At 38.5% G+C, this 25,186-nt stretch overlaps 1 long non-coding RNA gene across 1 annotated transcript in view; it reads left to right on the top strand.

Moving 5' to 3' along the window:
- Positions 1 to 25,175, top strand: part of LOC131383757 (uncharacterized) — a 100,816-nt gene extending 75,641 nt beyond the window's left edge. Inside the window, exon 3 of the long non-coding RNA XR_009213997.1 lies at positions 25,071 to 25,175. This is a non-coding gene — a long non-coding RNA (uncharacterized LOC131383757). The remainder of the gene's footprint in view (positions 1 to 25,070) is intronic.
- The last annotated feature ends 11 nt before the right edge of the window (positions 25,176 to 25,186 follow it).

Raw genomic sequence — 25,186 nt, 5'->3', positions numbered from 1 at the left:
AGCCCATATCAGTAAGGCATCTGCAGTTTTGGCAAATTTCTACACACATATACACACATTTAAATGCACCATCTACATCTGAAGACATACATGTTTTTAGCTGTTGCATTAAAAAGACACATACATCTTCATGAAGCTTGAAGGAGTTCTGCCATTGCTGGAGGCATGGTGGTGGGGGACATCCAGTAAATTCTACCTAATACAGCACAGTGTAGCCCACTAGGAATGTCTCCTCTTTTGCAGCACTCTTTGCAGTCACACTGGGGCTTCTTTCCCCATGTCTGTAAAATCCAAATGGTGCTACTTTAAGTAATGCTACGCTTGTGAAACTCAGACCTTGACTTTGTCTCCTGCAAGAGCCAATGCTTTTTTTGCTTGTTTCAACCCAATTCCCAGATTTCCTTAGTGCTTCTACAATTGCTCAAGCAGGACACTTATTCTGGTACCTATCAATGAAATTAGCAAGTCCTTTAAATCTCCAGCTTCCTATCTTGCTTTTCCAAGAAACCCATCAACCGTGACTGTGCCTAAAGATGTTCCATTTATAGCTAGAGATGAAGTTAGCCATAGTGTGGCATACTTTCTGTCAGAGTCCAGATTTGGTTTGGATGCCTCTTTTTGTGGCCATGTGCTTGAGAAAGAGGGAATCCTGCTCTTGGGGAGCCTGTGTGAATCCTGATTTCCTTAAAGCCATTGTGATACTTTCCATTCCTCTTACTAGTGATTAATTGGATCATGGAACCTTAGAGAAAGTCTGCCAGGTGGAGAAGCAGACTCTGGAAAGGAGAAGCACACAGGAGACAGTACCCCTTCTCTTTATTACTGGTTCTCTTTTGGTTGCATGTGGTACTTGGCATTGTTGCAGACCCTTGTGACGATGAAGGGCCGCTACCCACCTCGATATAATGGTATCTATTTCATAGGAGTGTTGCGAGGACCAACTAATGATTGTAAAACATTTAGAATTGTCTGGAATACAGCAGGCATTCAATAAGTATTATTATGAAAACAAGGGATAATATTATCAGCTATGTTGAAGATAGATAGCGTGATTGAATGAGGGAAATCACCTCCTATGATGATATTGCTGAGTTGCTGAATTAACCCTAACCTAGCCCTGCAGTTGCCTAGCCACTGGATATCTTGTTTTATGAAATAATACATACCCTCATTATTGATGACAATACTTTTATTGGGGCGTATGTTACTTGTAGCAAAAATCATCCTTACTGTTAACATAATTACTGATATCAATAGACTCTTTTGCATAGAGACATGATATCCATAGAAGCTTCCATTGTTACCAGTGTTACTAACTGTGCTTGAGAAATTAGCCATTTGTTAAAGGTTAACCATATTAAGGGAAGCATTTTTAGTCTCCCAAGTTAATCATGCCAGGTACTCTGGGATTTCAAAAGCAATTGGCTGGGTGCTCACACCTTTAATCTCAGCACTTTGAGAGGCCAAGGTGGGAGGATCATCTGAGCCCAGGAGTTCAAGACCAGTCTGGGCAACTTAGTGAGACCTGTCTCTACAAAAAATAAAAAAAATTAACTGGGCATGGTGGCGCATGCCTATGGTCCCAGCTACTTGGGAGGCTGAGGTGGGAGGATCACTTAAGCCCAAGAGGTTGAGGCTGCAGAGGTCGAGGTGTGGTTGTGTCACTTCACTGCAGCTTGGGCAACAGAATGAGACCTTGTGTCCCCCCCGCCTCTCAAAAAAGCAATAAAGTCTGTATTTCTTGAAGGCTATAATAGTGTAGTAAAATGGGCAAGAAATTTATAGTCTAAAATAAATAGGTTTAAGTACCTAATATGCCACTTACTGGTCTGTAACATTGGGCAATTTAATTAATATGTATGTGTCTCAGTTTCTTTATCTGTAAGATGGAAATAAATAATCTTCTTGTACCAAGGTTAGTGAGAGGACTATATAAAATTACACATGTAGTATAACATTGAGGTTTTCCTATGTACCTCCAGTCACTTTGTTAGAACAGACATTTTTTTCCCATTCGTGAACCTGCCTAAAACTGTATTAAATATTTTATCAAAGCAGGGTTCCATTTTACCCATAGACGTTTCAACTACCCTGAATGAAGTTCTTGACATTGGGGCTCTTGAGCATTGGATTGAAACCAGTTATAGAAGAGCCTCTTTGTAGTTTATTGCAATTTGCGACTTATTTGGAAATGGACATTTGGTTTTCAATGATGTGCTGAGAAATGAATTTTCCTCCCACTTGACATGAGTGCCTTAAAATTGTCTCTCTAGTTTTGCTGTATCAGAAAGGCACTTATTTGATTTCAACATCCTTGAGAATGCTGCCAACTAAAAGGCTGTGGGTCAGAACAATTTGGATTGAACAAGGTCCTAAGCAGGCCAAAGGAATGCTTGCCAAACACAGTTTACCTGGGAAAAACGTGTGTGAGGACTGGCTCACTGTCAGACACTCACGTAACTGCTGCGTTGTGAGTTCAGGTAAAGTGAGTGACAATGTTTCCATTAGGTTGGCCATTATTCCTTAAAATACTTTATAAATGAGTTCTGATTTTCATGTTCTTCTATTTAGGCAGAAAACAGTATGCTTTTCTTATATGCTCATAATGAAGTTTACTTTTGATGCCTTAGATACCAGAAATCCCAGTGTTAGAATTTCCCAGTTAAAATTTCAATAGCAAATACGTGGAATCAACCTCAATGCCCATCAATGGTAGACCAGACAAAGACAATATGGCACATATATACCATGTAATACTATGCAGCCATAAAAAAGAATGTGACCATGTCCTTTGTGCAACATGGATGGAACTGGAGGCCATTATCCTAAGCAAACTAACATAGGAACAGAAAACTGAATATCGCATGTTCTCACTTATAAGTGGGGGCCAAACATTGAGTACACATGGATTACAAAGGAGGGAACAACAGACACGGGAATCTACTTGAGGGTGGAGGGTAAAGGGTGGAAGGAGGGGGAGGATAAAAAAATTACCTATCAGGTACTATATTTATTACCTGGTTGATGAAATAATCTGTATACCAAACCCCTGTGATACACAATTTACTGATATAACAAATCTGCATATGGACTCCTGAACCTAAAATAAAATAAAAGGCAGCTCTTTAAAAAAAAAATGTGTTTAATAGTGGTAAGCAGCTTCAAGAAAGGGTTATGAGCAAATTATATTTCCCTTCTCCACCATTACATGGATCTTAATCAAATATCCTTAAAATAGTCAGTGTATACTTTATGGTGAGTCACCTCAAATCTTCTTCTGGAAGTAGATGTTATTTGTGCGTTTATTCACTCACCCAACTACCCAACAAATATTTATGGGTGTACATTATGTACTGTGCTATTTGCAGAAAAATCTGAAGTAAATAAGACCCTCTGCCTCCATTTCCATGATTCTTATAATCCACTGGATATTAAATAATATTACAGATAATTTTTTAAATTACTGAAAAAGGAGAAGGTACTATGAGAATGTGAAACAGGATTTATGGGAATACATGGTCTTCACACACACATTCTCTAACAAGGCTTCTAGTACTCCATGAATCTGAGTTGTAGATATCACTAAGCTCTTTGGCTGATACCTATAGACACAGATTGAAGGAGATGCTTTACACATTAAGAATTGGAACCTGGCCAGGCATGGTGGCTCACTCCTGTGATCCCAGCACTTTGGGAGGTCAAGGAGGGAAAATTGCTTGAGCCCGGGAGTTGAAGACCAGCCTGGGCAACACAGCAAGACCCCATTTCTGTAAGGTTTTTTTTTAAAAGAATTGTATCCTGATCATTATTTGGCATTTAAAAAAACGTATTTGCTTAGTTCATAATCATCATCAACAAATATAATCTTTGAAACCCCAAAACCATAATATATACTTGAAAAAAATTTAGTTGGCATACATTTTCTAAACACCTGGGTTCTGCTGTTGTGATCCCTTTTCCCTTTATCTGCTAATAACTTGGAATGAAATATAAGTTCTCAGCTTGAGGGTTCCACATCTTCCTCCATCATTTTGCAGCATGTAGTGCACCCAGTATGTGGGCTTGTTTCAAATAGGCATTTTGATCATTTTATTTTGAGATATATTTTCTCTACCAAGTCTTTGGAGACATGGTGGGCAGAAATCACAGCTAAGCATGTATGTTGACAGAGGCATAGGGAAAATTATCCAAGAATTTAGAAATGTAAAATTTCAGAATTGGAAGGATCGAAAACATTATCAAGACCTAACCCCTCATTTGCATCTGGGGAAACTGTGTCCAGATAGGAGAAGTGACATAACCAAGAACACATTCTGTCTCAGGGTACTGCTTATATCTTATTCCTGGTAGACTCTAAATTTCTTACCACTTATGATCAGTTTTACTCAAGTTGTTGAACTGACGAAGGGGTGACAGCAAAGGCATTCCAATATTAGGCCATGAAGAAGGTTGCATTTGATTGCAGTATTTAACTTCTTTTCTGAGGAGTGTCTTGCTTTTTATCCATATATAAATCAGCATGCAATAGATTGAGTACAAAATGTAAAAAATGAAGGTTTGTACAAGGAAATACATTTATAGGAAAAGCTCAAGGAATCACTTTATGTTTTGGTTTCGTCTGGATACACATGGTTAGAGCACAATTTATGTGGAGAAAATAAAATGTGACATTGTTAGTTTTGAGGAAGGATGTGCCCTCTAAATCCAAGACAGTGAACTGATTATTACTTTTTCAAAAAAAACCTATTTAGCCTGACCGAGAAACCTGCTGTTTCTTGCTACCCTTTGCAAAATTGCTGTTTAAATGTAACCTAATAGAAAATTTCATTGTTTTGCATCAAGAATTTCTGTGGCCTTTTGTCTAACAGAAAGTCAAGGTCATAAAACGCTTTAAGTTATTACTTTGAAATAACTTAAGTTTCTGAAGCACAATGGCTGCCTAAGATGTCCTTTCAGGTGGCTTTGTCATTTTTTATGGAAAAGAGAAAAATGGGGCACCATGATATGAAATTTGCACCAGATGGTTATTTTGGATGGGAATTTTAAAGCAGTGGTTCTCAATTCTGGCTGAACGTTCCAATAATCTAGGGATCCTTTAAAATACTATAAGTTTCCAGACCTTCTGATTTAACTGGTCAGGGGTGAGATAGGGTCAGAGTTATAATGGACACAAGCTTTGTGTACCTTCTAAGCTTCGCTTGATCTCTCCCATCTTGCTGAAATCTCTTCCTGGCTCTCTGACCATGTCCTACTGCTTCTGTCTTTGCTGACCCTTACTGACCACTCCCCACCCCTCCAACCCCCACCTCCCATGAGTTGGCTGGAGCTCAAGGCAAAATCCTAGGAGCACAGCTCAAGCCCCATATTCTGAGCTCATGGTACACCAAGTCATGTATCTTTTGATGTAGATTTTGATAAATGTCATACTTCAAGGCAGAGGATCTGACTTTCTGAGAGCAGCCATTAGCTAGATAAGGCAGGGAGCAGCTCACCTTGACTGAAGAGAAAGTGGGGACAGGAGAGAACTGGGTGATAGATTCCCCTCTCTTTCTCTTCTGTGGACTGTCCCGAGGTGTGGCTTCTCCTTGTGTATATCTGGACAAGTCCTGTTGAGCAAATGCTGTGTCTCTGCTCTGTCTCTTCAGTACTTCTTATGAAGTGTTGGCCAGCAAAGAAATACCACATAACAAATCGTAGCATCTTTCCTGGCCCACGTATTTCCTTATCTTTATTACCCTTGGCTTATGCCACCCAAATAAAGTGTCAGCATTTTAATCCTTGCCTCAGGGTTGCTTCTACAGTACCTGAGTTAAGATAGGCTTTTTTTCTTTGTTCCCCAAGTGATTCTACAATATAGCCAGAATTGAGAAACACTGCTTCTGAAAAATACTTGAACTCCCATTTCTTTAACATCACATACAACAAAATTTTTCTTGCTGTCATTTTCTTTTATTTACTTTTCAAAACAAGTATAGAATAAAACTTAAAACTCTCATTTTTCCCATTCCCCTTTCTGACCATTTCCTATCCATTCACTTCCTCAGGGTTCCAGAGTTAACCACAGTAAACAGTTCAATGTGCTGCCTTGCAAAGATGCATTTCATACATAGACATAGAATCTCAAGATTCTTTTATGTTTTGTGTGAGCATGATCATATATCTATCTTGCTTTGTATTGGCTTTTGTCATTTAGCAATGTCTCTCAGAGATTATATATTACAAAGGGCTTCTTTATTCTTTTCAGTGTCACATGGTCTTTCATAATGTGGATGCACTGGAAATAATTTCCTCTTAACCTTACTAATAGAGATTTAGATTACCTACAACTTTTTGACATTAAAAACAATGCTGACTTGAGGCCAGGCGTGGTGGCCCAAGCCTGTAATCCCAGCACTTTGGGAGGCCGAGGCGGGTGGATCACGAGGTCAGGAGATCGAGACCATCCTGGCTAACACGGTGAAACCCCGTCTCTACTAAAAGTACAAAAAATTAGCCAGGCATGGTGGTGGGTGCCTGTAGTCTACTACTCGGGAGGCTGAGGCAGGAGAATGGCGTGAACCCGGGAGGCGGAGCTTGCAGTGAGCCGAGATCGCGCCACTGCACTCCAGCCTGGACGACACAGCGAGACTCCATCTCCAAAAAAGAAACAAAAAACAAAAAACAAACAGAAAAAACCAATGCTGACTTGAACATCTTTACATGTATATCTTTGTACACATGTGAAAGTGGTTGTCAAGGACAGATAGCTAGAACTGGAATTGTTAGGTTGAAAGGCATACACTCCTATTAGGTTTTGACAGACACTTATAAAATTCCCTTAAAAATGGTGCACCAAATTATATTCCTACTAACAGTATATAAGAATTATTTTTTCTCCATGCCTTTTGCCAACACTGGATATTATCTGTTTTAAAGCTTGTCAATTTGGGCAAATGATGCTGTCCCATAGTTGCTTTAATGTGTTAAACATCATTTTAGAATCTTTATTTTAAGCTACTTTTGACCTTATATCTCCAGTTTGAAGAATCTATTAAACTTTATTAGACTAGGATGTGAGTACCATGTAGCTGCTGGGAAGTTGGACTGTTCTTTATAACTAATAGTCCTCTAAGCCGGGCCTGATTACTTCACACTCTCTATAATGCTGGGTCTTGGAATTTGGCGGGCTGAGCCATTCCAGCTCTTCTCTGAGAGGAACAAGACCTGGGCACCAGACAAGATGATTGAAAAGACTTTCTACTATTTGGGTTACTGAAAGAAGCCTTCACACCTGCCTGGCCTGCTCGCCAAATCCCCTGTTGATTCTAGCTCCACCCAGTCAGTTTGAACAGAAGCAGAACATGCTGAGAACTTTCCCCAAAGACAGACAGACATGCTCTGCCAGGGAGTTTGTGTCCAGAGGAGCTGGGCCAAGATTTCCCTGGCAAACAAGCTTTAGGCAAAGCTGAATTAGATTTGCCAGTGTGGAACAGCCCAGCTCCTCAGTGTGATGGGAGCAGGATTGTTACATGAATAGGGAAAGTGTGGTGAAATTAGGCTTATGACCAGCTGTGACTGCAGACCGCAAGCCTGCCCTGCATCGCCACTCCTGCATAGATAATCAATATTCGTGGGCACTACCTTTCCCTGGGAGAAAGAGTCATGGTCCTTATCCTTGGGGTGCACCTGGTCTCTTAAGAAAGACATGGTCCTTGCTCCTAAAGTCTTTCTGAACTACCGAGAAAATGGGCGTTGTTATGTCTAGTTGGAATTTATAATATGATTGATGAGATGAAACATCTTTGCCTAAAATGACTCAAAAACACTTCAAAAAGCAATGTATAATGCATTTGGTATAAGCACATTCAGCACAGAAGGGAGCAATAAAAGTGGTTAATTTGGACATGGTTCTAAGCAGCAATGTTTATCACTTGGGAGCCCAGAAAGTTGGCTTCCTTCCATTCTTTACACTTAATTTTCCATCCTTGCTTATTCCGAGGTATCTCCTTCACAGTGGCTGGAGACAGGAAGTCAGACAGTGCCCCACACTGGATCTGCTTTCTAATCCATCCTTTCAGGAACAAGGCAGGTCCTGTTCAATATGATAGAGTTTCACTTAAATTATTTCTCTCTCCTCTCTCTGACAATTTCCTTTGTATGTAGGATTTAATTTAATTAAACATATTCATTGAGAAGTGCTTTAGTTCAGGAGTTGTGCTAGGTGCTAAAAAATGATAAAAACATAATCTCTGCTAACAATCTAAAGACAAAAAATATTTTTTAAAAATGCAAATAGTGTGATGAATGCTACAGGGAGATTTAAATACAGGGATGATAGAAACTTGTAGGGTGGGGTGCTATTTATTTTCTACATATTGAGTTCAAGCAGCTTATGGGAATCTAGAAAAATATGACTAGTAAGTCATTCAGTAAATAGGTCTAGGAATTAAGATAGACTGAGATGATAATGGAAATTTGAGATTCAATATATAGGTTTGTTTGAAACTTTGGAATAAGATCTCTTAGGGAGAAAAAGATGAGGTGAGGAATGGTTGCATGGAAAACATGAAGTTTTAGAGTGAACAGGAGCAATATCCGTGAAAAACTGAGGAGGCACAGCCTTAATTGAAATCCTATAATCGGGAACATCCATGTTCACTTAATGGAGGATAAATGTGACCAAATTTGCCCTCCCACATGAAACAACAGCATAAACAAAACAGAAAAATATTATAAAACAAAATGTAAAGACACTGAATATCAGGCAACAACGGATAATGATGCATGTGGGATAGAAAACAAATGAAGCAAATCCTAAAATTGCACCAAGTTCCTGCCTTGAGAAAGTTTCTAGGGCTTCAGCCCAGAGGAGGGACCCCTGGAGGGACCTCTGGAGACCCTGGCAGTGCCCTCTGGAGTCTATGAGTTAAATAGACGGAGTGGAGAGTCTGGGAGATGAGGCAGTTAGGATTCATAGGACAGGATACCAGAGGAAGAGAACTACACAGAAAAAAGAACTTTAGAGGGTGCCCGTTGAGTATTCAGAAGGGCACTAATCAATGCTTGCAAGAAAACTACCCCCAAACCAAGGAAGAAAAAATGACCTGACACCAGGACTCATATATACAGGGCTGGAAGTAGTGTCAGGACTACCAACCAGAGTGAAAAGCTCATACTTCATTGTGTATTAATATGAGGGAGAGTACTCAGAAGGAGTTTATCGAGTAGTATGGTAAATTAGCCCTACAATCAATGCTGATCTGTTTTCACCTAATAGGTATTTTTTCAATTCTTTCTTTTTTTTTAGTTTTGATACAGGCATGCGATGTGTAATAATCAGATCATGTAAAGTGAGATAGTCATCCCCTTAAGTATTTATCCTTTGTGTTACAATCCAATTATACTCTTTTAGTTATTTTTCAAAGTACAATTAAATTATTATTGACTATAGTCACCTTGTTGTGCTATCAAATACTAGGTCTTATTCATTGTTTCTACAATTTTTTGTACCCATTAACCATCCCCACCTCCAACCCCTTACTACTCTTCCCAGCCTCTGGTAACCATCCTTCTGCCCTCTATCTTCATGAGTTCAATTGTTTTGATTTTTAGATCCCACAAATAAGTAAGAACATGCAATGTTTGTCTTTCTGTGCCTGGCTTATTTCACTTAGCATAATAACTTCCAGTTCCATCCATGTTGTTGCAAATTGCAGGATCTCATTCTTTTTTATGGCTGAATAGTATTCCATTGTGTATAAGCACCATATTTTCTGCGTCCATTCATCTGTTGATGAACACCTAGGTTGTTTCCAAATCTTTGCTATTGTGAACACTGGTGCAACAAACGTAAGAGCGCAGATACCTCTTCAATATACTGATTTAGTTACTTTTGGATTTGTACCCAGCAGTGGGATTGCTATATCATACAGTAGCTCTATTTTTAGTTTTTTGAGGAACTTCCAAACTGTTATCCATAGTGGTTGTAATAATTTACACTCTCACTAACAGTGTACAAGGTTTCTGTTTTCTCCACATCCTCGCTAGTATTTGTTATTGCCTGTCTTTTTGATAAAAGCCATTTTAACTGGGGTGATATGATATCTCATTGTAGTTTTGATTTGCATTTCTCTGATGATCAGAGATGTTGAGCACCTTTTCAAATGCCTTTTTGCCATTTGTGTGTATTCTTTTGAGAAATGTCTATTTAAATATTTTGCCTATTTTTAAATTTGATTATTAGATGTTTTCCTATAGAGTTGTTTGAGCTCCTGATATATTCTGATTATTAACCCTTTGTCAGATGGGTAGCTTGCAAATACTTTCTCCCTTTCTGTGGGTTACCTCTTCACTTTGTTATTCACTTCATTTTATTTATTTATTTATTTATTTATTTATTTATTTATTTATTTTTCCTTTTGAGATGGAGTTTTGCTCTTTTTCCCCAGGCTGGAGTGCAATGGCTCAATCTCGGCTCACTGCAACCTCTGCCCCACCAGGTGCAAGCGATTCTCCTGCCTCAGCCTTCCAAGCAGCTGGGATTACACCACCACACCCAGCTAATTTTTGTATTTTTAGTAGAGATGGGGCTTCACAATATTGGCCAGGCTGGTCTCGAACTTCTGACCTCAAGTGATCTGCCTACCTTGGCCTCCCAAAGTGCTGGGAATACAGGCATAAGCCATGTTCCACCCGGGCCACTTCATTTTATTTATTGTTTCCTTTGCTGTGAAGAAGCTTTTTAATTTGCTGTAATCCCATTTGTCCATTTTTGCTTTGGTTGCCTGTGCTTGTGGGTTAATGCTCAATACATTTTTGCCCATACCAATGTCCTGGAGAGCTTCCCTGATGTTTTCCTGTAGCAGTTTCATAATTTGAGGTCTTAGATTTTTTGTTTGTTTGTTTGAAATAGAGTCTCAGTCTGTTGCCCAGGCTGGAGTGCAATGGCATGATCTCAGCTCACTGCAACCTCTGCCTCCCAGGTTCAAGCAATTCTCCTGCCTCGGCCTCCCAAGTAGCTGGGATTACAGGCACCTGCCACCATGCCCAGCTATTTTTTTTTTTTTTTGTATTTTTAGTAGAGATGGGGTTTTGCCATGTTGGCCAGCCTGGTCTCGAACTTCTGACCTCTGGTGATCCACCCACCTTGTCCCCCCAAAGTGCTGGGATTACAGGCATGAGTGACTGTGCCCAGCCAGTGGTCTTAGATTTTAAGACTTCAATCCATTTTGATTTTATTTTTGTATATGGCAAGAGAGAAGGGTCTAGTTTCATTCTTCTGCATATGGATACCCAGTTTTCCAAGCACAATTTATTGAAAAGACTGTCCTTTCTCCAATATATGTTCTTTAAACCTTTGTCTAAAATGAGTTCACTGTACATGTGTAGACTCATTTTTGTGTTCTCTGTTCTATTCCATTCATCTATGTGTCTGTTTTTATGCCAGTACCATGCCATTTTAGTTACTATTGCTCTGTAGTATAATTTGAAGTCAGGTAATGTGATTCTTGTTTTATTCACTTTGCTTAGGATAGGGTTGGCTATTCTGGGTCTTTTGTGGTTCCACATACATTTTAGGATTTTTTTTTCTATTTCTGTGATTGTCATTGGTATTTTGATAGGGATTGCATTGAATCTGTAGATTGCTTTGGGTGGTATGGATGTTTTAACAATGTTGATCATTCCAAGCCATAAACATGGGTTTTCTTTCTATTTTTTGGCATCCTCTTCAATTTCTTCACCAATGTTTTGTAGTTTTCATTATAGAGGTCTTTCACTTCTTTGGTTAAGTTAATTCCTAGGTATTTAATTGTTTTTGTGGTTATTACAAATGGGATTACCTTACTGATTTCATTTTCAGATTGTTCACTGTTGGCATATATAAATGCTACTGATTATTGTATGCTGATTTTGTATCCTGCAACTTTACTAAATGTGTTTATTAGTTCTAATAGTTTTTGCTGGTGGAATCTAGGTTTTTCCAATTACAATATTATATCATCTGCAGACTAGGATAATTTGACTTCTTCCTTTCCAATTTAAATGCCCTTTATTTTTTTCTCATCTGATTGCTGTAGCTAGTTCTTCCAGTACTATGTTGAACAACACTGGTGAAAGTGGGTGTCTTGTTGTGTTCCAGATCTTAGAGAAAAGGCTTTCAGTTTTTCCTCATTCAGTATGATACTAGCTGTGGGTCTGTTGTATATGGCTTTCATTATTTTGAAGTAGGCTTCTTCTATACCCAGTTTTTTTTACAGTTTTTTTAATAAAGGGATATTGAATTTTATCAAATGCTTTTTCAGCATCAATTGAAATGATCATATGGTTTTTGTCCTTCATTCTGTTGATGTGATGTATCATATTGATTTCCATATGTTGAACCATCCTTGCATTCCAGGGATAAATCTCACTCGGCCATGATGAATGATCTTTTTAATGTATTGCTGAATTTGGGTTGCTAGTATTTTGTTGAGGCTTTTTGCATCAATATTCATCAGAGATATTGGCCTGTAGTTTTCTTTTTTTCATTTTTGGTTGTGTCTTTTCTGGTTTTGGTATCAGGGTAACACTGGCATTGTAGAACGAGTTTGGAAGTATTCCCTCCTTTATTTTTTTTGGAATAGTTTGAGTAAGATTGGAGTAGTTCTTCTTTAAATGTTTGGTATAATGCAGCAGTGAAGCCACTAGGTCACAGGCTTTTCTTTACTGAGAGACTTTACTACAGCTTCAATATTGTTACTTGTAATTGGTCTGTTCAGGATTTGGATTTCTTCATGGTTAAATCTTGGTAGGTTGTATGTTTCTAGGAATTTGCCCATTTCTTCAAGATTTTTCAATTTATTAGCGTATAGTTGCTCATAGCAGCCACTAATGATCATTCAAATTTCTGTGATATCAGTTTGTAATGACTCCATTTTCATCTCTGATTTTATTTATTTGGATTTTCTCTCTTCTTAGTTTCTATTGGCATGAAATATTTTTTTTCTTTTCTTTAAGTCTGTATTTATTTTTATAGATGAAGTATATTTCTTGTAGGTAATAGATAATTGAGTCTTTTTTCATCATCCATTCAGCCATTCCATATCTTCTTACTGGAATGTTTAGTCCATTTACATTCAATGTTATTATTGATAAATAGGGACCTACTTCTGCCATTTTGTTATTTGTTTTCTGGTTATTTTGTGGTCTTCTCTTCCTTCTTTATTTACCTTTTAGTAAAGGCGATTTTCTCTTCCTTTTAGTAAAGGCGATTTTCTCTGATGATATGATTTAATTTATTGCTTTTATTTTTTGCGTGTCTGTTGTATGTTTTTTGGTTTGAGGTTACCATGAGGCTTGCAAATAGTATCTTATAACTCATTATTTTAAGCAGATGACAACTTAACACTGTTTGCATAAACAAAGAAACCAGCAAAAAGAAAACAAATACTCTATGCCTTCATTTAATACCCCAATTTTAAACTTTTTGTTATTTCGATTTATGTCTTATCATACTGTCTATGTCTTGAAAAGTTGTTGTAGTTATTGTTTATCATGTAGTCTTTCTACTTAAGATAAGAGAAATTTACATACCATAGTTACAGTGTTATAATATTTGGTGTTTTTCTGTGTACCTACTATTATCAGTTAGTTTTGTACCTTCAGATGAGTTCTTATTTCTCACTAATGTTCTTTTCTTTCTGATTGAGTATTCCCTTTAGCATTTCTTGTAGGATGGGTTTGATGATGAACTCCCTCAGCTTTTGTTTGTCTGAGAAACTCTTTATTTCTTCTTCATGTTTGAAGGATATGTTTGCTGAATCTACTCTTATAGGGTAGAAGTTTTTTTTCTTTCAGCACTTTAAATATGTCACGCCACTCTCTCCTGGGCTCTAAGGTTTCCATTGAAAAGTTGCTGCCAAATGTATTAGAGCTCCATTGTATGTTATTTGTTTATTTTCTCTTGCTGCTTTTAGAATCCTTTCTTTATCCTTGACATTTTTTTTTTCTTTTTCTTTTTCTTTTTTATTAGTAGAGACAGAGTCTCACTATGTTGCCCTGGCTGGTTTGGAATTCCTGAACTCAAGCAATCCTCCTGTTTCAGCTTCCCAAAGTGCTAGCATTACAAGTATGAGCCACATGCCTAGCCTAGTTTTGATCTTTGGAAATTTGATTATTAAATGCCATGAGGTAGTCTTCTTTGGGTTAAATCTGCTTGGTGTTCTACTATCTTTTTGTACTTGAATATTGATATCTTTCTCTAAGTTTGGGAAGTTCTCTGTTATTATTGCTTTGAATAAACTTTATGCCCCTATCTCTTTCTTTACTTCCTCTTTAAGGCCAATACCTCTTAGGTTTGCCCTTTTGAGGCTATTTTCTAGATCCTTTAGGCATGCTTCATTGTTTTTTATTGCTTTTTTCTTTTGTCTCCTCTGACTGTGTATTTTCAAATAGGCTGTCTTCAAGCCCACTAATTCTTTTTTCTGCTTAATTCTGTCTTATTAAAAGACTGATGCATTCTTTGGTATGTTGATTGCATTTTTCAGCTCCAGAATTGCTGCTTGATTCTTTTAAATAATTTCAATCGTTTTGTTAAATTTATCCAATAGAATTCTGAATTCTTTCTGTGTTATCTTGAATTTCTTTGAGTTTCCTCAACATAGCTATTTTGAATTATCTGTCTGAAAGGGTACATATCTCTGTTTCTCCAGGATTCTCTGGTGCCTTATTTAGTTCATTTGGCAAGGTCATGTTTTCTTGGATAGTGCTGATGCTTGTAGATGTTCTTCAGTGTCTGGGCATTGAAGAGTTAGATATTTATTGTAGTTTTCTCAGTCTGGGCTTATTTGTACCTGTTCTCCTTGGGAACACTTTCCATATATTCAAAACGACTTAGGTGTTGTGATCTAAACTGTGTCTGTTTTAGGGGGAACACCAAGCCCAGTAATGCTGTGGTTCTGGCAGACTTGAAGAGTTACTGCCTTGATGATCTTGGACAAGATCCAAAAGGATTCTCTGGATTATCAGGCAGAGACTGTTGTACTCGTCCCTTACTTTCTCCCCAGCAAACGGTGGCTCTGTTCTGAGCCACCTGGAGCTGGGTATGGTATGACAGAAGCACCCCTGTGGCCACAACCACTAGAACTGTGCTGGATCAGATCTGAAGCTAGCCACAGCACTGGGTGTCACCCGAGCCCTGCCATAACCACGCCCTGGCTACAGCCTATGTTCACTCAAGGCCTTGGGGCTCTACAATCAGCAGGTGGCAAAGCCAGGCAGGCCTGTGTCCTTCTTTTCAGAATAGTGAGATCCTCTGGGCACTGGGCATGTCCAGAGGTGCTGTCTGTGAGCCAGGGACTAGAGCCAAAACCCTTAGAAGTCTATCTGGTGTTCTATTATATTGTGGCGAAGCTGGCACTCAAACCACAAGATATAGTCCTTTCACTCCCCTTTCTGAAGCCTGAGGAGCCTCATCCCATGGCCATCACCACCCCAGGCCAATGTGGAGTACTGCTAGACTGTGACCAACGTTCTTGTAAGGCCCAATGGCTCTTCAGTCAGCTGTGGTGAAGGCTGCCTGGCCTGAGACTCACCCTTCAGAGCAGTGGGCTACCTTCTGGCCCAGGGAAAGACCAGAAATTCCATCCAAGAGCAAAGTCCTGGAATTGGGGGCCCCTAGAGCCCATTTGTTGCTCTGACCCCTGTGGCTTTGCTGGTACTTGAAGCCAGCAAGTCTCAGAGTCTTACCCAAGGCCCTAGATATAGTATCTGGGCATTACTACTGGTTATTCAGGGCCCAAAGGCTCTTCATTTAGCAGGTGATGAATGCTGCCAGGGCTGGGTCCTTTCCTTCAAGGCAACAGGTTCCCTTTTGGCCCAGAATGTGTCTAGAAATGTCATCTAGGAGCTAGGGCCTGGAAAGAGGGCCTCGCAACTCAACTCGTGTCCTATCCTGCTGTGACTGAGCCAGTATCCAAGATGTAAGACAAAGTCCATCCCACTCTTCCCTATTCTCTCCTCAAGCAAAAGAGAGGGCTCTCTTTTGGAGCTACAAGCTGTGCAGCCTGGGGTTGTGGGTGAGGTGATGCCAGCACTCCCTTAGCCACCCCAGCTGGTGCTGTGTATGTCACATGCCCCCCTCAGTCCACTGTCTTTGGGACCAGTTCAGCACTAGGCCTGGCCTAAGGGTTGCAGTCCTTAAGGCCTAGATTGCCTTAAGGGTGGGCATCAGCACAACTGAATTTGGTCTAGTTTTCCTTTCTGCTCTAACAGGACAGCACTGATTTCAATACCTCACAGTTGTTGTGTTTTCCCTCCCCCGGGGACCAGAGAAGCTTTCTGCACCATGTTGCTGGGGGTGGGGAGGGGTGGCATTGGCAATTTAAGACTCTATTTTATACCTCTTCAGTGCCTCCTTCAGAGACATGAAATTAAAACCAGCTAGTGTGGTACTGTGAGTACTCACCTGATATTTGGTTCTTATGAAGGTGCTTTTTGTGTGTGTAGATAGTTGTTAAACTGGTGTCCTTGTAGGAAGGACAATCAGTGGAGCCTTCTGTTCCACCATCTTGCCCTGCCTCCTGAGCCTTCACATAATAAATCTTAAAACCAAGATTAAAAGGATCAAACTCTCTTCAATTAACCTAAGAATTCCACAGAAGAAAGCTCAAGAGTATTTATAGGAATACAAAAATATCCAATAGCCCATAAGGTTAAATTCTCAATGTTTTGTATTCAACCAAAATTACCAGCTAACCAATTGAAACTGCTTCAGAAATGACACAGATGATAACAATAGTAGACAAGGACATTAAAACATTGTTATAACTGTATCCTGTATGTTCACAAATCTAGAGGTAAGATTGAACACATTAGTTAGTTAGTCATAGAAGATATTTTTAAAAGCCAACTCAGATGTTTAGAGATAAAAACTACAGTGTCTGAGATGAAAATACAATGTATAGGATTAATGTCACATTAGACATTATAGAAGAAAATACTAGTGAACTCAAAGACATAGCAATAGAAATTATCCAAAATGAAACACTAGGCAAAAAAGAATTTTTAAAAATAAAGGGAATATCAGTGAGCTGTGGAAAAAGTATAAGAAGCCAGCATACATGTACTTCAAGTCTCTGAAGGAGAACAGGAAATATCTTTTTAAGAGTTAATTAGTGGCTAAAACTTTTTGAATTTTGATGGAAACTATAAACCCATACATCATGAACTTTAATGAACTCAAATATAAAGATATACAAAAAATGATATCTAAGCACAACATAATTAAATTGCTCAAAACTGATGATAAAAATGGTAAAAGCAGCTAGAGAAAAGCACATTATATACAGAGAGATATGGATAAGGATGACAACAGATTTCTTACTTAAAAACATAATAATGAAGACAGTAGGATAATCTCTCTAAGCACTGAAAGAAAAAACAAAAACTTTTAAAGCCATAATTATATACCCAATAAAAATATCTTTCAAAACTAAAGACATAATGAAGACATTTTCAAACATATAAGAACTGAAAGAATTCATCAACAGAATACCTGCACTACAGGAAATTTTAGAGAAAGTAACTAGGATAAAAATGATACCAGATGGAAATTTTTGCACAAAGGCATGAGAAGATATAGATTCTAATGGGTAATTATATACAGTTTTTCTTACTAAGTGTCACTAAAAAAAAAAAGTACTCTTTAAACAATGATAATAGCCATGTATTCTTGGATTTATTACATAGCTATAGGTAAAATATACGACCAAAATAGAAGTGATATACCCCTATCAGAATGACTAAAATTAAGAAGACTAAGCCTTGTTAAGTGTTGCCAAGAATGTAGAGGAAACTGGAACTGTCACGCACTCTTGTTGCAAAATGCAAAATGCTACAATCACTTCAGGAAAACATTTGGCATATTCTTAAAAAATCAAATATATGACTTAAATATTAAGCTATTTTATTCCTAAGTTTTTCCCCAAGACATAAAAGAATATGTTCATATAAAGACCTGAACATGAATGTTCATAGCAGCTTCATTTGTAATATCCCCAAACTGGAAACAACCCCAAAGTTCATCAACAGGTGGATGGATAAACAAATTGTCATATATACATACAGTGGAATACTAGTTATCAATAAATGGGAGTAAACTATTGATACAGGAAACAGTACTGATAGGTTTCAAAATAGCTATGCTGAGTAAAAAAAGCAAGACTAAAAAAAAAGTACCTTGCATGTTTCCATTTATACAAAACTCCTGAAAATGCAAACTAATCTACAGTGATAGGAAACAGATGAGTGGTTGCCTGAGAGTGAGGGGTCAGGAGGGTAACAGGGAAGGATTACAGTGCGACATAAAGAAATATTTGCGAGATGGGAGAAAAATGGCAGATAAGAGGCAGGACTAGATTGCAGCTCCCACTCGAACAGACAGAGCAGTGTGTGGAGACTCTCATTGTGAACCTTTGGTCCAGAACTACTGCAGGAACATACCAGGAAAGCCAAGAGACCCACAGACCCTCTGAAGGAAGCAGATTGCCCCTGCAGGACCCGGGAGACGGCCCAAATACTGTGAGTGAAAGTGGGAAAGGGGGATTATCTGCCCCCAAACACACACCCTCACTGGGAAACATGAAGATCTAGATCACAGGAGAAGGATTTGACCTTAACTGGGGCTGAGTCAATTTAGAGAGCCAAGCTAAATACAGGAGTAGAGGAAGCAGTGGGAAAAGCCCTGTGGGCTCTCTGGGTCCCCAGGACAGCCATTTCAGACTTGTCTCACAGGGGTCTTTGGGGAGGGCTGCCAGAGGTACATGCAAGGTACAGGGAGAAGGAAACCTCCAGCTGAACCCTGTAACAATTCCAACCAAATGCCAAGTCTCCTGGCCAGAATTTGGGGGAGGTGTGAATCCAGTGTGCAGACTTGACAAGCAGGGAGGCGCAAAAGCCCTGCTTGCTTTCACAGCTGGAAGGTCTGTATACTGGGGCAAGTTCTCAGCCCTGCTCACCCACTGCCTGGAAACAAACTCAGTGCTGTTGTTGGAGGGCACAGTGGAAGTGAGACTGGCCTTTTGGATTGTGTGGGAGCTACATGAGACCTGTAACTGCTGGCTTTCCTCCACTTCCCTGACAACCCACATAACACAGCAGAGGCAGCCATAATACTCCTGGGGATATAACTCCATTGACCTGGGAACCCTCCCCCATCTCCCACAGCAGCCGCACCAAGCCCCACCTAAGAAGAGTCTGAGCTCAGACACGCCTAACCCTGTCCCCACCTGATGGTCCTTCCTTATCCACCCTGGTAGCTGAAGACAGAGGCTATATTCTCTTGGGAGTTCCAGGACCCGCCTACTGCCTGAACTTCCCTATACTAACACAGCTAATGCTCTGTTGAAATCCCCACCTCCTGGCAGGAGGCCAACCAGCACAAAAATAGTGCATTAAGCAACCAAAACTAAGGACCTCGATGGAGTCCACTTCACCTGTGCCATCTCCACTAGAGCAGGTGCTGGTAGCCACGGCTGAGACACCTGCAGACAGTTCACATCTCAGGACTCTGTGCAGACAACCCGTAGTACCAGCCTAGAGCCTGGTAGTCCTGCTAGGTGGCTAGATCCAGAAGAGAAATAACAATCACTACAGCTTGACTCTCAGGAAGCCACATCCCTAGGAAAAGGGGGAGAGTACTACATCAACAAAAGAATCTGAACAGCAGCCTTGAGCCCCACATCGTCCCTCTGATATAGCTTACCCAAGTGAGAAGGAACCAGAAAAACAATTCTGGTAATGTGGCAAAACAAAATTCTTTAACACCTTCCAAAAATCACACTAGCTTACTAGCAATGGATCCAAACCAAGAAGAAATCCCTGATTTACCTGAAAAAGAATTCATAAGGCCAATTATTAAGCTAATCAAATAGGCACCAGAGAAAAGTGAAGTCCAATTTAAGCAAATTTAAAAAAATGATATAAGAAATGAGGGGGAAATCTTCAGTGAAATAGATAGCACAAATAAAAAACAATCATAACTTCAGGAAATAAAGGACACACTTAGAGAAATGCAAAATGTTCCGGAAAGTCTCAGCAATAGAATGCAACAAGCGGAGGAAAGAACTTCAAAGCTTGAAGACAAGGTTTTTGAGTTAACCCAATCTAAAAAAGGCAAAGAAAAAAGAATTTTAAAAAATGAACAAAGCCTCCAAGAAGTTTGGGATTATGTTAAATGACCAAACCTAAGAATAATTGGTGTTCCTGAGAAAGAATAGAAATCTAAAAGTTTGGAAAACAATACAAGAAGCTCAAAGAAAACTGGGAAATTCATTGTAAAATGATCACCACCTAGGCAAATTGTCATCAGGTTATCTAAAATCAAGACAAAGGAAAGAATCTTAAGAGCTGTGAGGCAAAAGCACCAGGTAACCTCTAACGGAAAACCTATCAGATTAACAGCATATTCCTCAGGAGAAACCTTACAAGCTAGAAGGAATTGGGGCCCTATCTTCAGCCCCCTTAAACAAAACAATTATCAGCTAAGAATTTTGTATCCAGCAAAACTAAGCTTCATAAATGAAGGAAAGATACAGTCTTTTTCAGGCAAACAAATGCTGAGAGAATTTGCCACTACCAAGTCAGCACTACAAGAACTGCTAAAAGAAACTCTAAATCTTGAAATAATTCCTGGAAATACATCAAAATAGAACCTCTTCAAAGCATAAATCTCACAGGACCTATAAAACAAAAATACAATTAAAAAACCCCAAGGTATACAGGCAACAAATAGCACGATGAATGGAATAGTATGTCACATCTCAATACTAATGTTGAATGTAAGTGGCCTAAATGCTCCACTCAAATGATACAGAATTGCACGATGGATAAGAATTCACCAACCAAGTACCTGCTGCATTCAGGATACTCACCTAACACATAAGGACTCACATAAACTTAAGGTAAAGGGGTAGAAAAAGATATTCCATGCAAATGGACACCAAAAGCAAGCAGTTGATATAAGCAGTTCTTATATCAGACAAAGCAAACTAAAGCAACAGCAGTTAAAAAAGCCAAAGAAGGACATTATATAGTGATAAAAAGCTTTGTCCAACAGGAAAATACCACAATCCTAAGTATATATGCACCTAACACTGGAGATCCCAAATTTATAAAACAATTATTACTAGACCTAAGAAATGAGATAGACAGCAACACAATAATAATGAGGGAATTCAGTACTCCACTGACAGCAATAGACAGGTCATCAAGAAAGAAAATCAACAAAGAAACAATGGATTTAAACTATACCCTGAAATAAATGGACTTAACAGATATTTACAGAACATTCTACCCAACAACTTCAGAATATAAATTCTATTCATCAGTGCATGGAACTTTTTCCAAGATAGACCATATGATAGGCCACAAAACAAGTCTCAATAAATTTAAGAAAACTGAAATTATATCAAGTACTCCCTCAGATCATAGTTGAATAAAACTGGAAATCCACTCCAAAAGGGACTTCAAAACCTTGCAAATACATGGAAATTAAATACCTGCTCCTGAGTGATAATTAAGTATACAATGAAACCAAGATGGAACTTTAAAAATTCTTTGAACTGAACAGTAATAGTGACACAATCTATCAAAACCTCTGGGATACAGCTAAAGTGGTGCTAAGAGGAAAGTTCATAGTCTTAAAGGCCTACATCAAGAAGTGAAAGAGCACAAATAGACAATCTAAGGTCGCACCTCAAGGAACTAGAGAAACAAGAACAAACCGAACCCCAAACCAGCAGAAGAAAGGAAATAACCAAGATCGGAGCAGAAATAAATGAAATTGAAACAAACAAATACAAAAGATAAATGAAACAAAAAGCTGCTTCTTTGAAAAAATACATAAAACTGATGGACAATTAGCAAGATTTACCAAGAAGAAAGAAGATCCAAATAAGCTCAACTAGAAATGAAACGGGAGATATTACAACCAACACCACAGAAATACAAAAGATCATTCAAGCCTACTATGAACTCCTTTACATGCATAAACTAGAAAACCTGGAGGAGATGGATAAATTCCTGGAAACATACAACCCTCTTAGCTTAAATTGGGAAGAATTAGAAACCCTGAACAGATCAATAACAAGCAGCAAGATTGAAATGGTAATTGAAAAAATTATCAACAAAAAGGAGTCCAGAACCAGATGGATTTACAACTGAATTCTACCAGACATTCAAAGAAGAATTGATACCAATCCTATTGACACTATTCCACAAGTTAGAGAAAGAAGGAATCCTCCCTAAATCATTCTATGAAGCCAATATCACCCTAATACCAAAACCAGGAAAGGACATAGGCAAAAAAGAAAACTACAGACCAATATCCTTGATGAACATAGATGCAAAAATCCTTAACAAAATACTAGCTAACTGAGTCCAACAGCATATCAGAAAGATAATCCACCATGATCAACTGGATTTCATACCAGGGACACAGGGATGGTTTAACATATGCAAGTCAATAATTGTGATATACTACATAAGCAGAATTAAAAACTAACATCACATGATCATCTCAATAGATGCAGAAAAAGCATTTGACACAATTTGGCATCACTTTATGATGAAAACCCTTGGCAAAATTGGCATGCAAAGGACCTACCTCAATGCAATAAAAGCCATCTATGACAAACCTGTAGCCAACATAACACTAAACAGGGAAAAGTTGAAAGCATTTCCTCTGAGAACTGGAAGAAGACAAGGATGCTGCCCACTCTCACCACTTCTATTCAACATAGTACTGGAAGTTCTAGCCAGAGCAATGAGACAAGAGAAAGAAATCAAGGGCACTAAAATCAGTGAAGAGGAAATGAAATGGTTGCTATTTGCTGATGATATGATTGTATACCTATAAAACCCTAAAATTCCTCCAGAAAGCTCCTAGAACTGATAAAAGAATTCAGCAAACTTTCAGGATACAAAATTAATTTGCACAAATCAGCAGTTCTTCTATACACCAACAGTGACCAAGCTGAGAATCAAATCAAGAACTTAACTCCTTTTGCAATAGATGCAAAAAACCCCAAATACTTTATACCTAACAAAGGAGGTGAAAGACCTCTACAAGGAAAACTACAAAACACTGCTGAAATAAATCATAGACAACACAAACAAATGGAAACACATCCTATGCTCATGGATGAGTAAAATCAATATTGTGAAAATGACCATACTGCCAAAAGCAATCTACAAATTCAGTGCAGTTCCCATCAAAATACCACCATCATTCTTCACAGAACTAGAAAAAACAATCCTAAAATCCATATGGAACCAAAAAGAGCCTGCATAGCCAAAGCAAGACTAAGCAAAAATAAATAAATAAATAAAAAATAAATAAAAAACAAAAAAACCCCAACCAACCAACCAAACAAAACAAATCTGGGGGTATCACATTACCTGATTTCAAACTAAACTACAAGGCTATAGTCAACAACGCAGCATGGCACTGGTATAACAATAGGCACATAGACCAATGGAAAAGCATAGCGAACCCAGAAATAAACCAATTTGTCAAATGATCTTTGGCAAAACAAACTAAAACATAAAGTGGGAAAAGGACACCCTATTCAACAAATCGTACTGGGATAATTGGCAAGCCACATGTAGGGTAATTAAACTGGATCCTTATCTCTCACCTTATACAAAAATCAACTCAATGTCGATCAAGGACTTAAATCTATGACCTGAAACTATAAAAATTCTAAAAACTAACTTAAGGAAAACCCTTCTAGACACTGGCTTAGGCAAGGATTTCATGATCGAGAACCCAAAAGCAAATGCAATAAAAACAAAGATAAACATCTGGGACCTAATTAAACGAACGAGCTTTTGCATAGCAAAAGGAACAGTCAGTGGAGTAAACAGACAACCCACAGAGTGGGAAAAAAATCTTCACGATCTATACATCCAACAAAGGACTAATATTCAGAATCTACAATGAACTCAAGCAAATTAGCAAGAAAAAACAAAACAATCCCATCAAAAAGTGGGCTAAGGACATGAATAGACAATTCTCAAAAGAGGATATATAAATGGCCAAAAAACACATGAAAAAATGCTCAGCATCACTAAGGATCAGGGAAATGCAAATCAAAACCACAATGCAATACTACCTTACTCCCGCAAGAATGGCCATAATCAAAACATAAAAAAATAGTAGGTTTTGGTGCAGATGAGATGAAAAAGGAACACTTCTACACTGTTGATGGGAATGTAAACTGGTGCAACCACTGTGGAAAACAGTGTGGAAATTCCTTAAAGAACTAAAAGTAGAACTACCATTTGATCCCAGCAATCCCACTACTATGTATCTACCCAGAGGAAAATAAGTCATCATACGAAAAAGGTACTTGCACATGCATGTTTATAGCAACACAATTCACAATTTCAAAAATGTGGAACCAGCCCAAATGCCCATCAATCAGTGAGTGGATAAAAAAACTGTGGCATATATATATATGATGGAATACTACTCAGCCATAAAAACGTATGAACTAATGGCATTTGCAGTAACCTGGATGGGATTGGAAACCCCAACCTGGATGGGATTGGAGACTGTTATTCTCAGTGAAGTAACTCAGGAAAGGAAAACCAAACGTTATTCTCACTTATAAGTGGGAGCTAAACAATGAGGATGCCAAGGCATAAGAATGACACAATGGACCCTGTGGATGTGGGAAGAAAGAGTGGGAAGGAGATGGGAGATAAAAGACTACCATTTGGGTTCAGTGTATACTGCTCGGGTGATGGATGCACCAAAATCTCACAAATCACCACTAAAGAACTTACTCATGTAACCAAATACCACCTGTTCCCCACCAAACCTATGGAAATAAAAAAATTTTTTAAATTGTTTTTAAAAAAGAAATATTTGGGGATGGTGGATATACTGACTGTTTTGATAATGGTAATAGTTCTATGTGTGTATATATGTGTCAAAATGTATTAAATTATAAATGAGTAGTTTATTAATAATGGATAGTTGATTGTATATCAAATCTTAATGAAACAGTTTTACAAAACACTGTAATCACTTTTCCGGATTTCTATAGGTAACATTCATGCCCCATGTGAAATGTTGGATGAAGAGATCTTTAAGGTGAATTACAATTCTACATGCCCTGCTGTCCAACCACCATCATAAATCAAAACAACCCACCATTTGACC

The sequence above is a fragment of the Hylobates moloch genome, unplaced genomic scaffold (genome assembly GCF_009828535.3).
Source record: "Hylobates moloch isolate HMO894 unplaced genomic scaffold, HMol_V3 SCAFFOLD_6, whole genome shotgun sequence".
NCBI lineage: Eukaryota > Metazoa > Chordata > Mammalia > Primates > Hylobatidae > Hylobates > Hylobates moloch.
Note: the sequence above shows the minus strand (reverse complement) of the source record. Positions and strands in the feature narration are given on the sequence as shown.